We start from the raw sequence: 15,186 nt of genomic DNA on the forward strand, positions 1-15,186 counted from the left end.
ACATGATGACAGATGAACCAGTCGCAGTTACTACACAGCTGCCCAGGCAGTTTTTATCCATTACCCAGAGATAATCCCATTGACTTCCAACTTTTCTAGTGTCAGGGTGCCAAGGAACGAAATGACTCTCACCCAACAGGTATCTAATGGCACGTCTGCCTGTAAACTGACATCCCTGGGAATCTAACACAACCGGATCTATGCTATAGGTAATTCAGAGGCTGCATTGAGAATTCGGGTGGCCAGGCAATGAGTGTAGAGAGTTTGCAGTTCTTTGTGAGCATATTTTCTACCTTCACAATTTACAAAGGTTCTTCTTCCAACCAAATGTCACTGCTTAAATCTTAGGGAATCCAATACCACAGTATTTGGTTGGGTACCTGGAACAGTGTCTCAGGCCTGGGAGCAAAAGAAAAATCAGATGATGAGCTAGAGCAGAGTTGTGTATTGTTCAGTTTTAGTCATAGGAAAACTTCTGGGCACTTCTGACCACACGTTTTTATCTGTAAAAGATTAGCCAGGGCTCATCTGTTCCCTTATTTAGTCTTGTATATGCCCTGTCTTGGCTTATACACACATCCTCCGGACCCCCAAGCAACTTAGCCAGGCCCTGTCTCAAAAGAAAATTTGGCGTTGGGGTTGTAGCTTAGTGGTGGAGCACTCAACAGCATGTGTGAGGCACTGGGTTTGATCCTCTGCAACACATAAAAATAGATAAATAAAATAAAGGTATTGTGTCCATCTACAACTAAAATTCTAAAAAAGGAAATGAAAAAATAAGCCCAGCAAGGTGGCACATGCCTGTAATCCCAGCAATTTGGGAGGCTGAGGCAGGATAATTGGAGTTCAAAGCCAGCTTCAGCAACATAGTGAGGCCCTAAGCAACATAACGAGACTCTGTCTTAAATAGAAATATTTTAAAAATAAGGGGTGAGGATGCAATTCAGTGGTCAAGTGCCCTTGGGTTCAATCCCCAGTACAAAAAAACAAAACAAAACAAAACAAAACCTCTCCATAACCTCGTGAGCTATTATGGAAATGACAAACAATTCCAAATTTGATCTCCTGGCTCTGAGCCTTCTCGAATTCTTTGATCTCATTGGTCAGCATCTGAAGACCCTCCTATAGCCAAGTTTAAGCAACAAGTTTTAGAAGGTTTAGGCCACAAAAATACAAAACATTAAAAAAAAGGGAAGGAATCCAGTCTGTATAGTAGACTTGAACTGATAAGCATAATCCCTTTAATTCTATCATTTTATTGAATCAAAGAAAACCAACTTGTCTGTAAAATACTTCTGTCAGCTTTTCACTGAAGAGTACCTGTTAGCTAGGGTCCTTCTTATGCAAATCAGTGTTAATTGACATCTGGGTAGAAAGTTCAACATCACATTTTATAACACGTTTAGAATGTTCAGTCAGGTGTGGTGGCTCAGGAAAATTGCGAATTCGAGACCAGCTTCGGCAAATTAGCAAGGCCCTAGACAATTTAGTGGGACCCTGTCTCAAAATTTTAAAAAATGAAAAAAACTGGGGTGTGGCTCAGTGGTTAAGCACCCCTGGGTTCAATCCCCAGAATCAAAAAAAAAAAAAAATTTATGTACATTCCAAAGAACTACAATAACCTTGAACAGTCTGCAGGAATTAATGTCAGCCCACTAATTAAGAACATACACATACTCAAATGTATTTTGTAAACTAAGTCACAATGCAAATAGTATAACTGAGAAAACCTTTTAAAAATAGCCAATCTTATACATATGCCAAGATCTTTAGCCTTAAATTCATTTTGAGATAGAGGATGGATAAAACAGGATTTCCCTTTAGGAACTACACAGACATTACTCATGAGATCTAAAATAACTATAAACATTTAAGGTATTATTATTACATAGAGAGATTAGCAACTCAGCAAAATAATTTTAGTTACCTCTACAATATGTTAAGACAATAAGCATGGTTTACAGCATTACATTTGGGCTATCAGACTTTTTATTAAAAAATATCTTTATTTCATTTTTATGTGGTGCTGAGGATCGAACCCAGGGCCTCACACGTGCTAGCCGAGCGCTCTACCGCTGAGCCACAACTCCAGCCCCATATCAGACTTTTTAAAGGTTTAGAGTATTTATATCCAGAAAAATATTGATTATTATAAAAATAGTAGTTTATTTAACCAGAGTTATAAACCAAAAGGAGACTTTAGAATAAAGAATTGAATAAACTATAACTCCTGTAGGATTTAGTTTATCCTTTCTTATTTTAGTTAAAATGCCTTTATTTATTTTTATGTGGTGCTAGACTCACTTGCGAGGCAAGTGCTCTACCACTGAGCTACAACTCCAGCCCTTAGTTTATCTTTTAAGCAATCAAAACCCTAACAAAAGGGCTGAGGACATAGCTCAGTTGGTAGAGTGTTTGCCTCTCTTGTATAAGGCCCTGGGTTTGATCCCTAGCACCACACACACACAAAAATCCTAACAAAATTAGCAAAAAACATAGGAAATTATCTTGATAAAACATAAAATCTTTGTTCTTTAAGTCACTTGTTTTGTAAACTTTCTTAAAAGCTGGTCAGTTATTGCCAAACTGTTAGAGCCTACCTATAAATGTATTTTTAAAGCTACTTTAAGTTTTTCTGGGATTTAACCATTAATCAAAGCGCCAAAACATATATATATATTAGTTGTTGATGGAAATTAATTAACTAATTAATTAATTTGTTTATATGTGATGCTGAGAATCAAACCCAGTGCCTCAAACATACTAGGCAAGTGCTCTACCACTGAGCTACAGGCCCTTATCCTATATATTTAGGTAATTAAAAATGGAGAAAATATAAGACTTTTAAACTAATACAGATCCTCAAGAAAAAACAGGCATGATGACATATTAGAAAGATAGATCTACATTTACTGTCAAAAGAAACAATATTTTTTTAGTAAAAAAAAATGTTCTACAAAATTCAATAAAAGTAAACTAGATTTTTTTTTAACTTCAGACATAGCATAAGATCCATTTCACAGTTTTTAGAGTCATTATATGAAGGCAGTTAATCATCTTGCTGATTAAAAACATAAAACCCAAGTAGTTTGTACAGAAACCATAAATCCAGTGTCTGAGTTACTTTATAAGCAACACCATATAAACTCACTTTTAATTCTAGGTTAACAAAGAGACAATGTTAGTTTACAGAGAATTGAGAACAGGCTTTTAATCTGTTTTATTGAGGGATAATGAACATCAATTTTATTTTTAACAATCACAAATTTAGGACCTCTGTATTTCAATATGAACCTTTTTTTAAACAAGGGAATGACGAAAATAAAAATGGCAAACTAGTTTTAAAAGCTAATGTCTAAAAACTTACAAAACATTAAATTTCTCTTGTACACAATATAAAGAAAACAACAATCAAAATTCTGGAAGTAGGCTGGGGCTGGAGCTCAGGGCTGGAGCACCTGCCTAGCACATGTGAGGCACTGGGTTCTATCCATAGCACCACACAAAAATAAATAGGTAAAAATAAAGGTATTGTGTCCATCTACAACTAAACAAATCTATATACTTTTTATTTTGGAAATGTACATGAAATTTAGGTTACTGAATGAAGGTAGACTGATAGTTAATTTCTGAAAGTACTGCTAGAATTTATAATCAATTTGCAACAATAACAAAAAAATATATATAAAATTATGCTATTCCAAAAATCAGAAACAGAAACCACCAATAGGTAATTAGCATTTTAAAGTCATTTATTATTTCTTTTGGCTTATTATGGGACTGAACAAAGAAATACTAAATAAAATTTAAAACTTTGAGTTTTAAGAATTCTACTAATACATTCTTAATAAAATTTAATTATACACTCTTTTCTTATTCAGTCCAAACTTCAGTCTAGGCATTTTAGTGCATAAACTCACTTGTGAATTTCAAGATCTATTAAACAATTAATATCTCAGGTAAACTATGAATATTATATATAGATGTAAGAATTACACATTTATCAAAAAAAAAAAACATATTTGATGTGTGAAAAGTCTAAGACTTTTTATCTCTGAATCAAGTTTTCCAGGCCAAAAGATAAAATATACTACCAATTTTTGAAGACATTCTAATTACTAACAAATTGAAATTAACTTATTTGTCACAGATTTGCTAAAGTTATGTGAATCAGAAGTCATTTAGAGGGGCTGGGGATGTGGCTCAAGCGGTGGCGAGCACGCCTGGCATGCATGCTGCCCGGGTTTGATCCTCAGCACCACATACAAACCAGGATGTTGTGTCCGCTGAAAACTAAAAAATAAATATTAAAAATAATTCTCTCTCTCTCTCTCTTTAAAAAAAATAAAGAAGAAGAAGTCATTTAGGCTAACTTAAGTTTTAAGTTATGGGCTTACTTTTCTTATAAGCCAATTTGGTACCATGCAACAAACAACTTATAAGCATACAGACGTATAGGCACAACAAGACAATTTCAAAACTTATCATTTGCCAGTTTTTATTTATTTTTTTAATTTGTTCTTTTTAGATATACATGACAATAGAGTGTATTCTGACATATTATACATACATGGAGTATAACTTATTCTAATAGGATCCCAGTCTTGAGGTTGTACATGATATGGAGTTTCACTGGGGGTGTTTTCATATATGAACATAGGAAAGTTATGTCTAATTCATTTGCTGGTTTTAAAAGCCAGATTGTTGCCAGGTGTGGTGACACACACCTGTAATCCCAGCAGCTCAGGAAGCTGAGATAGGAAGATTGGAAATCCAAAGCCAGCCTCAGCAAAGGCAAAGTACTAAGCAACAGACCCTGGGCTGGGATGTGGCTCAGTGGCCAAGTACCCCTGAGTTCAATTCCCGGTACCAAAAAATAAAATAAAAGCCAGATCATGATCTGATATCACCCTAAGCAGTCTAGAAATTTTAGGTTTTTATTGATAAAGGTAAAATCCTTAATTGAGACTAGGTAGAAAAATTACATCTGGAAGATTCAGGTCGGCAAACTTAAAATAAGCAGTTTTTCAGAGAGAGAGAGAGAGAGGAAAAAAACCCCTCAAGTAGATAGAGAAAATGAAAAATTTTTAATCAGGAAAAACAAAAATGTATAATTTAAGCATGCAAAATAAAAAGTGAATTCACGGGGGTGGGAGGGGGAGAGATCTTAAGCTCAAAATAAAGCAACTGCATATAAAATTTGTCCACTTTTTGACAAAGGCTCTTGTGATGACTGATGCAAGGATCATTCTTGGGAAAAATGAAATTCCCTATCTATGCAGATAAATCTGTTGCTGTAGTCATTGAAGTTTAGCCTGTTAAGCCAACTGTCTGTCAGCTAATGAACACAGAAAGCAGTCGTATTGACCCAGAATGAGCTTCTAGACATACAGACGATGTTGTATTAATTTTCTTTGGTAAAAGCAAAATCTAACAAACTCTCCAAATGAACAAATCCACATAATTGCCAGGCATGTTAGCCCTTTGAGTTATACCCTATACCGACCTGTACCCCAAAACCAAATGGCTTATTCAAGCCCCAAATATAGAGAGAGGGGGCGGGGCGGGGGAGAGAATGAATCTGCAATGTGCACCCTGCGGTGACATTCAGAGGAACCCGTAGATCCCCAGATCCCCTTTTTTCCTCGCCAACAAAGCGTTGATGCTACGGAGAGAAGGAAGCAGGGTGGGGGGAACGGGATTTTAAACGTCTCTGAGCAGCTGCTGCTATTTCTCCCTGAAGCTCCCAGGGTAGGGTCAGCCAGCTGTGAGCGCTCCAGCCCCCTCTTTCTAGAGCTCGCTGCTCTGGGCAGACCCTACCCGCGAGCGTTCCCAAACTGAAACCCGGTAGGGCCAGCTTTACCGCTGGTGGCGCTCCACTAAAACTCTGGGGGGCAGGTTGGCAGAGGGAACAAGTTTTATTCAAAGTTACCTTTGCGAAAGATAGAAGAGACTTTTTTTCTTTCATCTTCTGGGACTCTGGGAGGAGAGGAGGCCCAGTGGGACAGAGGGCAGGAAATACACATAGGTAGACTTGGCTAGACTGTATTCATCAGAAACATGTCACAGTCAGGGCTGGGGACAGCCCCTCAGCCTCCATTCTCAGTTTGAAAGTCGGAAGTTAAAACAATTTAGAGTTTGGTGTTGTTGGGGTTTTTTGTTTGTTTCTTTGTTTGTTTGTTTGGTACTAAGGATTGAACCCAGGGGTGCTCTACCACTGAGCTACATCCCTCCCCAGCGCCCTCAACACACTCCCACCGCTGTCTCCCCACCCCCAGACAGAATCTGGCTAAATTGCTGATTCTGGCCTCAAATATATAATCCTCCTGCCTCAGCCTCATGAGTTGCTGGAATTACAGGCATGTACCTGGTAGGAGTTTGTAATCTTAAAAGGGGTCTGTTTCAGTCCCTCCAGCTCCCACTCTTTTTCCTAGGGTAACTCTTCATCCTCTCACATCATGGTTTAAGTTGAAGCATTTTTAGCCGTGAGAAGGGAAGGAGGGAAGAAAGGGCCAGTAACAAAGGCTGAGATGTAGGTGGATATGGTGGTGCACACCTGTAATCTCCAGAGATCCTGCAGGCTGAGGCTGGAGGACCACAATATGTCCCTGGCCCAACTCAACAATTTAGTAAGGCCTGAAGCAACATAGGGAGACCCTGTCTCAAAATAAAAAGTGAAATCACCCCTGGTTCAATCCCCAGTACAAAATAAACAAACAAATTTTAAAAAGCTGAGATTGCCAATTGAGCCTGCCTCAACCATCCAGTGACTCCCAGTGATATCTCATTAGCCAGAATCATGTTACAAGATAGGCTGGGAAGTGTGGTTCTTTTTTTAGCTGATCTTATTGACACCCAGAATAAAATGGAGATTCTCTTGTGAAGAGAAGAGGGGAGAATGGAGATTAGAAGACACACACAATCCCTGCCACCCAAGAAAAAACTCTGACCCTGGATTCGGGGATACACACACACCTAAGAGGAGAAGCCCATTCTAATTTCCCTAAGAACTGCCTACATTTTGCCCAAAACAGGACTTGAATTTGAGACTTTTATTGAACATTTACTTTTTTTTTCCTATAAAGCCAACTATATAACTTTTTTTTTTAAAGAGAGAGAGAGAGAGAGGAGAGAGAGAGAGAGAATTTTTTTAATATTTATTTTTTAGTTCTCGGCAGACACAACATCTTTGTTGGTATGTGGTGCTGAGGATCGAACCCGGGTCGCACGCATGCCAGGCGAGCGCGCTACCGCTTGAGCCACATCTCCAGCCCCTATATAATTGTTTTTAATTATTTGCTTCCATGGACTATATGTGCACTGTTTACCTGTGAGAATCCCAAACCGTCAGATTAATGTAAAAAATGACTCAGAACAGGCAGATTCTGTAAAACTCCATAAAAAGGTACAATAAGGACATGTTTATATGAGAGACAATCATAAAAATGTACAATAAGGACATATTTTAACAGGATAGTCATGGGACTTCCACAAGAAGAAACATTCAGGTACCCACCCAAGTTGAACCCATAAATAAAAATTATGAAGCATATGAGGAGGGGCTGGGGCTGGGGCTCAGTGGTAGGGCGCCCGATGTGCACGTGTGAGGCCCTGGGTTCGATCCTCAGCAACACATAAAAATAAATAAAGATATTTTTAAAAAGCATATGAAGAAACATGATTCCATAAGAAATAATTAGCAAATGTAATAAATTGTGAACTAGAGCTAATAATACAATTTGGAATATATTTTAGAGTGTATTTTCATTTTTTCAAAGAGAATAAAGAAGAAATTGAGGGCTGGGGATGTGGCTCAAGTGGTAGCGCGCTCGCCTGGCATGTTTGCGGCCTGGGTTCGATCCTCAGCACCACATACCAACAAAGATGTTGTGTCCACTGAGAACTAAAAAATAAATATTAAAAATTCTCTCTCTCTCTCTCCTCTCTCACTCTCTCTTTAGAAAAAAAAAAGAAGAAGAAATTGAATTGATAGACCAAAGTTGGACCATTATAGAAAAACATTTCATAATAGGCAGATCTGAAAAAGATTCAAATGGAAAGTCAATAAATTAAATATATCATTAAGATGAAAACCTGTAGAAATATAAAAAAACAATTTGAATTTGACCAAAAGATTATATGAACTGGAATATATCAGAAGAAATTCTCCAGAAAGCTGCATAGTGAATTAAAGAACTTGATTTTTTTTTTTTTAATGCAAAAGAAAGTAACTGAGCACAGTAGCACACTCCTGGCATCATCCCAGCAACTTGAGAGGCTGAGACAGGAAGATCACAAGTTCAAGGCCAGTCTCAGCAATTTAGCCAGACCCTAAGCAATTTAGCAAGACCCTGTCTCAAAATAAAAAAAAAATAAATAAAAGTGTTGGGAATATAACTCAGTGGTAAAGTGCCTCTAGGTTCAAGCCCTAGTACAAAAAAAAAAAAAAAAAAATAGGTTAAGAAGCATTAAAAAATTATTATTATTATTATTTAGTACTAGGGATTAAAAATGGGGGTGTTTTACCACTGAGCTGCATCCTCAGTCCTTTTAAAATTTTTATCTTTTATTATTTTTTTTGAAACAGTGTTTTGCTAAATTGCTGAGATTAATCTCGAACTTCTGATCCTGCTGCCTCAGCCTCCCAAGTCCCTGAGATTACAGGTGAGTCGCACCACACCTGGCAAGGCATGAAGATTAAATGAGAAGTTCCAGAAGACATCTAAGGGATGTTCCAATAGAAAAGAATAGCAATAATGGAGTGTATTAGCTTTGTATTACTACAACAAAATACCTGTGGAAGCCAACTTCATAAATAGGGAAAGGTTTATTTACGTCACTGTTTAGGAGTTCAAGGTCATAGTGCCTGCATCAGCTCAGTTCTCTTGAGGACTTCATGGCAAATGGTAGATAGCAATGGCAGAAGTGTGCAAGAGAAAGCAGGCATATCGCAAATCGGGAAGCAGATAGAATGGAAAGGGCCAGACTTGCTTCCTTTTCCAAGAATTCAAAAGGCCACAAGAGAACTACCTTCCAAGGGCAAGCCCCCAGTCACCCAAGGACCTGGTTGGGTGACTCCCAAAGTTTCCACCACCTCCCACTAGCAACACTGGCAGACCAAGCTTTCAATCAAAATGCACCCTGGAGGGACCAGCCAAACCATAGCAGAGAGTCACAATATTCAAAGAGTTAATGGCTAAGAATTTTCCAGAACTGAGGAAAGGAGTACACACCCTCAGTTCAAAATTTGGAGCAGGATAAATAAAAGCAAATCAATATATTATAGTGAAACAATAGAAGATCAATGATTAAATAAAAAGCTTCACCAGAAAAGGGACAATACTAAAGGATTTTAACAGGAAAAAAAAAAAGATATGCAGAGTTGCAGCCACTTCCTGTTTATTAGCAGCAATTGATGTCAGAAGACAAGAAAATGGTATCTTCAAAGTGCTGTCAGTTTAGAAGCTTCTACGCAACTTTAAAGATGGGGCGAAACAGATGTTTTCAGACTTAGAAAGTGTAAGAGGGCTTTTTTGGGGGGACTCCCAGATTCCCTCTGAAATTCCTACTAATAGAAATACTTAAATGAAGGAAAATAAATCCAAAAGGAACTTTGGTGAAATACAATGGTAAATAGTAGGCACAGAAATCAATAAAATAAACTGGCACAGTAATTTCCCCCTTATCTGTGGGGGAAAAGTTTCAAGACCCCCTGTGTATGCCTGAGACTGTGGCTAGCACTGAACCATTTATATATACTGGTTCTGCCTCTATATACATACCTATGGTAAAGTTTCATTTACCAATTAGGCACAGAAAGAGAACAATACCAATAATAGGCCAGTCATAAAGATATACTGTAACAAAGCTATGTGAATGTGGTATCTCTCAAAATAACTTACTGCACTGTACTCGCCTTTCTTCCTGTGATTCTGTGAGATGACACAGTGCCCACTAGACGAGATGAAGTAAGATGAAGGCCGTAGGCATGTGGCACAAACTTGCCATACTGAAAGAAACTCATCACTGAGATGGATAAGCCACCTACAGCATGGCTATGCTGGACAAAGGGAAGTTCACCTTCCACAAAGGATGGGGCAGGACAGTGCGAGATTTCACCACAATGCTCACAATGATACACAACTGAAGACGAGAATTATTTATTTCTGGAATTCTCCATCCAATATTTTCAGACTACTGTTGATAGCAGGGAACTAACCCATGGGAAAGGGGACTGCTGTAATAGTTAGAGATTATAAATAATGACGAATTTGGGTGTGCCTAAAAACCTACACTTAAAATATGTAAATATTTGAAATTTAAATATTAGAAAACAAAGCATAAAATATAGAAAGGGAAAGTTTGGGATGAAATTTAAAAAGAAAAAGAGTTAAGAAGAAAGCTGCTCACTGGAGGCAGTGAGGCACACCTATAATCCCAGCAGCTCGGGAGGCTGAGGCAGGAGGATTGCGAGTCAAAGCCAGCCTCAGCAAGGCGAAGCACTAAACAATTCAGTGAGACTCTGTCTCTAATAAAATATAAAACTGGGGATGTGGCTCAGAGTCAAGTCACCTGAGTTTAATTCTCAGGAGCCCCCACCAAAAAGAAGGAGGAGGAGGAGGAGGAGGAAGAGGAGGAGGAGAGGGAGGAGGAGGAGGAGGAGGAGAGGGAGGAGGAGGAGGAGGAGGAGAGGGAGGAGGAGGAGGAGGAGGAGGAGGAGGAGGAGGAGGAGGAGGAGGAGGAGGAGGAGGAAAGCTTTTTTGGTGGAAAAACTACAAGGATAATTACATTATGTTAAAAGATGTAAGACTAATAATTAACAGTATGGAATAGATGCATATTTTCTAAGCCAATAAAGAAGAGGAAAATGGAAAAAAAATTACCAATCCAATAGAAAACAGAAAAACTATAGGAAGTGGGGAAGTAAAAAGCATAGGTGTAAGAAAACTTCAAATAAGATGCTAAAATAGGGCTGGGGATGTGGCTCAAGCGGTAGCGCGCTCGCCTGGCATCCATGCGGCCCGGGTTCGATCCTCAGCACCACATACAAACAAAGATGTTGTGTCCGCCGAAAACTAAAAAATAAATATTAAAAAAAAAAAGATGCTAAAATATGGGCTGGGGTTGTGGCTCAACAGTAGAGAGCTTGCCTAGCATGTGTGAGGCACTGGGTTTGAATCTCAGCACCACATATAAATAAAGGTCCATTAACAACTAAAAAAAATTTTTTTAAGTTGCTAAAATATGTCAATCATATTAGAAATGATGATAAATATGGGTGGACTAAATTCATATAAAAGACAGTCCAAGGTACTAGGGTTGTGGCTCAGCAGTACAGCACTCTCCTAGCATGTGTGAGGCCCTGAGTTCTGTCCTCAGCACCAATAAGAAGAAATTAAAAAAAATAATAATAATAAAGGTATTGTGTCCAACTATATAAAAAAAAAAAAAGATAGTCCAAGCTGGGCATGGTGGTACATGCCTGTAATCCCAGAGGCTCAGGAGGCTGAGGCAAGAGGATCACAAGTTCAAAGCCAACCTCAGCACCTTAGTGAGCTCAAAATAAAATATAAAAAGGGCTGGGGATGTGGCTCAGTGGTTGAGCGGCCCTGGGTTCAATGCCCAGTAGTGGAGGATATATATATATATATATATATATATATATATGAATGACAGTCCATCAGCCAGGTATGGTGTACATACCTATAGTTCCAGCTATTTGGGAGACTGAAGGAGGAGAGTTACTTGAGCCCAAGAGTTGCAGGCCACCCTGGGCAATACTGGGTAACCCCATCAGCCCATTTTCCCAGGTGGAAAAAAAAAGGTAGTCCATCAATTTGGATTTTTAATTTTTTTTTAATTTACCATACGATTTATTTTTATTTTTTTTTAGTCATACATGACAGCAGAAAAATTTGTATTTTTTTGAATGGCCTATATGATCTTTGTAACAAAATTAAAACAAAGCAAAAATCACACAGTAAGGTTAAATACAAAATGATGGAAAATACTTATTAGACAAATAACTAAAAGCTGGTAAAGCAATACCAAAATCAGAAAAATAGGAATTTAGACAATGATGATTAAGAATAATAGAGTCATATTTTCAAATGAGAAAATGAATACTCATAAGAATATATATAATGGGTTGCAGTTGTGGCTCAGTGGTAGAGCACTCACCTAACATGCATGGGGCACTGGGTTCCATCCTCAGTACCACATAAAAATAAGTAAACAAAATAAAGATATTGTGTCCATGTTTAACTAAAAAAAAAATTTTTAAAAAGACTATATAGCAATCAGGAAATCACTTGTCCCCTTAAAACAGAACCTCAAAAAATGGAATTACAAGGAGAAATTGACAAATTTCCAAGTTGGGGATTTTTTGTTTTGTAGCACTAGGCATGGAATGAGGACCAGCTGAGTTGGTTTGGGGCCAGCACTATTTGTCCCAAGGCAGGTAACAGAGAAGGGAGAGCATAACTCTCTTGGTTTGGAGCTGCTCTGAATAGGAGCTATGTGCACACCTTTAGGTCCAGAGTAAAGTTATTGCAACCCGCCATACATTGGACTTTACCTCCACTCAGGTAATGAGGCGTGGCTCCAGGAGTAGCCGTCACCTGGTGGGGTTAATTTACACCCACCTGTTCCTTTGTAATCCTACCCTTTGCCTTTTTTTGAATAGAATGTTCCATGGAATAGTGCCCCCAATAAAAGGCTAACGTGCCCCCCATCTCTCATCAGTCTCCAGTGCCTTTCTCTTGCACCTCTTTGTGGGAGCCTGAGGCCAGGAGCCAGGGAAGCCACCCTGAAGCTCAGAAAAAGGTATTCCATGTCTGCGTGATCTTTTCATGTCACCCCAAATCCAATTGAGTGACTTTGGTTCCACAACCCGCGCTGGACAGCAGCTACACTGTCAGATGAGTGGTCTTATCCCAAGGCTTCTACCCTGTGCCTCAGCCACACAACACTCCTCCACTACAGGGTTTTCACAATCTTCTAGCCCTACCCTTAGCCTCGAATAATACACATTCTATTTTTGGCACTGGGGATTGAACCCAGGGGCACTTTACCATTGAGCTACATCTCCAGTCCCGCCCCCTCATTATATTACTTAGGGCCTTGCTAAATTGCTAAGGTTGTGTTCCTACTGCCTCAGTCACCCAGGCCACTGGAATTATAGGTATTCACCAGTGCTTCCATTTAGAATATACATTCTTCTTAAGCACACTCATAAGTATTACAAAATGCATCATTTATTATACCTATAAGGAATCTAAAAAATAAATAGATTATCAGGGCTGGAGTGTAGCTCAGTGGTTCAGCATGTATTTAACATACATGAGGCACTGGATTTAATCCCCAGCATAAAAAAAAAAGAAAAAGAAAAAGAAAGATAGAAAGAAGGAAGGAAGAAAGGAAGAAATGATTTTTTAAAAAATATTTTTTAAGTGGTCAATGGATCTTTATCTATTTATATTATTCATTTATATGTAGTGCTGAGAATCAAACCCTGTGCCAAGCAATTGCTCTACAACTGAGCTATGATCCAAGCCCAACAAATAATTTTTTAAATGGATATCTTGCCAGGTGCCATGGCACATGCCTGTAATCCCAGCAACTCAGGAAGCTGAATTGGGAGGATCACAAGTTTAAGTCCAGCCTCAGCAACCTAGACACTGTCTCAAAATAAAAATAAAAAGGGCTGGAGATGTAGCTCAGTGGTGGAACGTGCCTGGGTTCAATTCCCAGTGTCACTGGGGGTGAGAGGGGAAGATATCTTGCAGACCATATTCTCTGTCCACAGTGCAGAGCAGTTAGAATCAGACACACACAACTAGAAACCCTTCTTGGTTTGGAAATGGAGACACATACTCCTAAATAATACATGAATTAAAGAGGAAATCTCAATCAAAATTGCTGAATATTTAGAAATGAACTATGATGTGGATCGGATTTTTACCAATACACCAAACTAACCATTGAGGAAACACACACACACACACACACACACACACACACACACACACAATGGCAAGATAGTGAAAAAGCCTGGAAGTGAAGCGCTCATGGGTGGTGTAGGTAGGAACCTTGGCCTGAGAACAGTCATCTGGGTGTATAAACTAGGCAAGGAACTATCAGTTAGGCTCTTGCTTTTCTCTTATCATTACCTTGGGACAAATCGTGCTGGCCCCAAACCTGCAGCAACTCCACTGCTCCATGTGTCTGTCCACTGGAAAAAAAAAAAAAAAATCAGGACAAGCCAGGTACAAAAGCAAGGGGACCAATGTGGAAAGTTGCCAATGTCTCGGCTTGGCACAGAATCACGAGCCACCACAGCTTTGTAGATTCAAACAGCAATTCTTTATTCCCGAACTCACACCAGCCTCTACACACGTTCTGGGGAAATCCCAGTTCTGCTGCCTCCCATTCACCTACTCCACGAGGCTTTTTTCCCAAAATACTCTCTGAATCTCATGAGAACTCAAAGGGAGCTCAGGCAGCAGGAACGCCCTATTTCCAGCAGCAATAATCCTCAACATCCAACTTCCCTAAAACCCATATTGTCTTAAACCGGGAACGCCTTAAACTCAAGGAGCGGGATACTTCCTCAAACCTGATCAGCTCTAAACCCGGATCCGCCCTGCTTGAGCAAGGTCACCTTACATGCAATGTCAACAGCGAAATCCATTTAACATGGGGTACGCTAGCAAGGAAATTTCGATGCGTCATTTCTACTTGGCAATGGCCCTCAGCAGAAAGTCACCTACCACCCACCACATTTCTCTTTCCAAACCTCCACGAAGCAGTTTTGGCTTCCTAATTTAATCGAACCATGATTTTGTATCCCAACAAGAACATTCCTCTTTGTGCACTAGAATCTTCATATCCCCCCAAACTGAGAGTCTTGAGGGATGGGAAGCAAAAACTATCCTCGTAAGCTATTAGGTGCAATAGAGAGAGATACTGCAACCTTCACCCTTTGGTTCCCCAACCCATGTCCACAGACCAAGGTTGTCAAGACAACATATGCCCATTGAACTTTTGATCATATGTCAGGCATATGCCCATTAGACTCTGGCAAACAGGGCCCTGATTTGCACTGGGTGCTTCAGGGGGCCTGCTGTTTGTCCTGTGGCAGCACCCCTACAGAATGAGGACAGAATGAGAATGAGGGGATGTGCC

This window comes from Spermophilus citellus (genome assembly GCF_964194105.1).
Source record: "Spermophilus citellus genome assembly, chromosome: 17".
Lineage (NCBI taxonomy): Eukaryota > Metazoa > Chordata > Mammalia > Rodentia > Sciuridae > Spermophilus > Spermophilus citellus.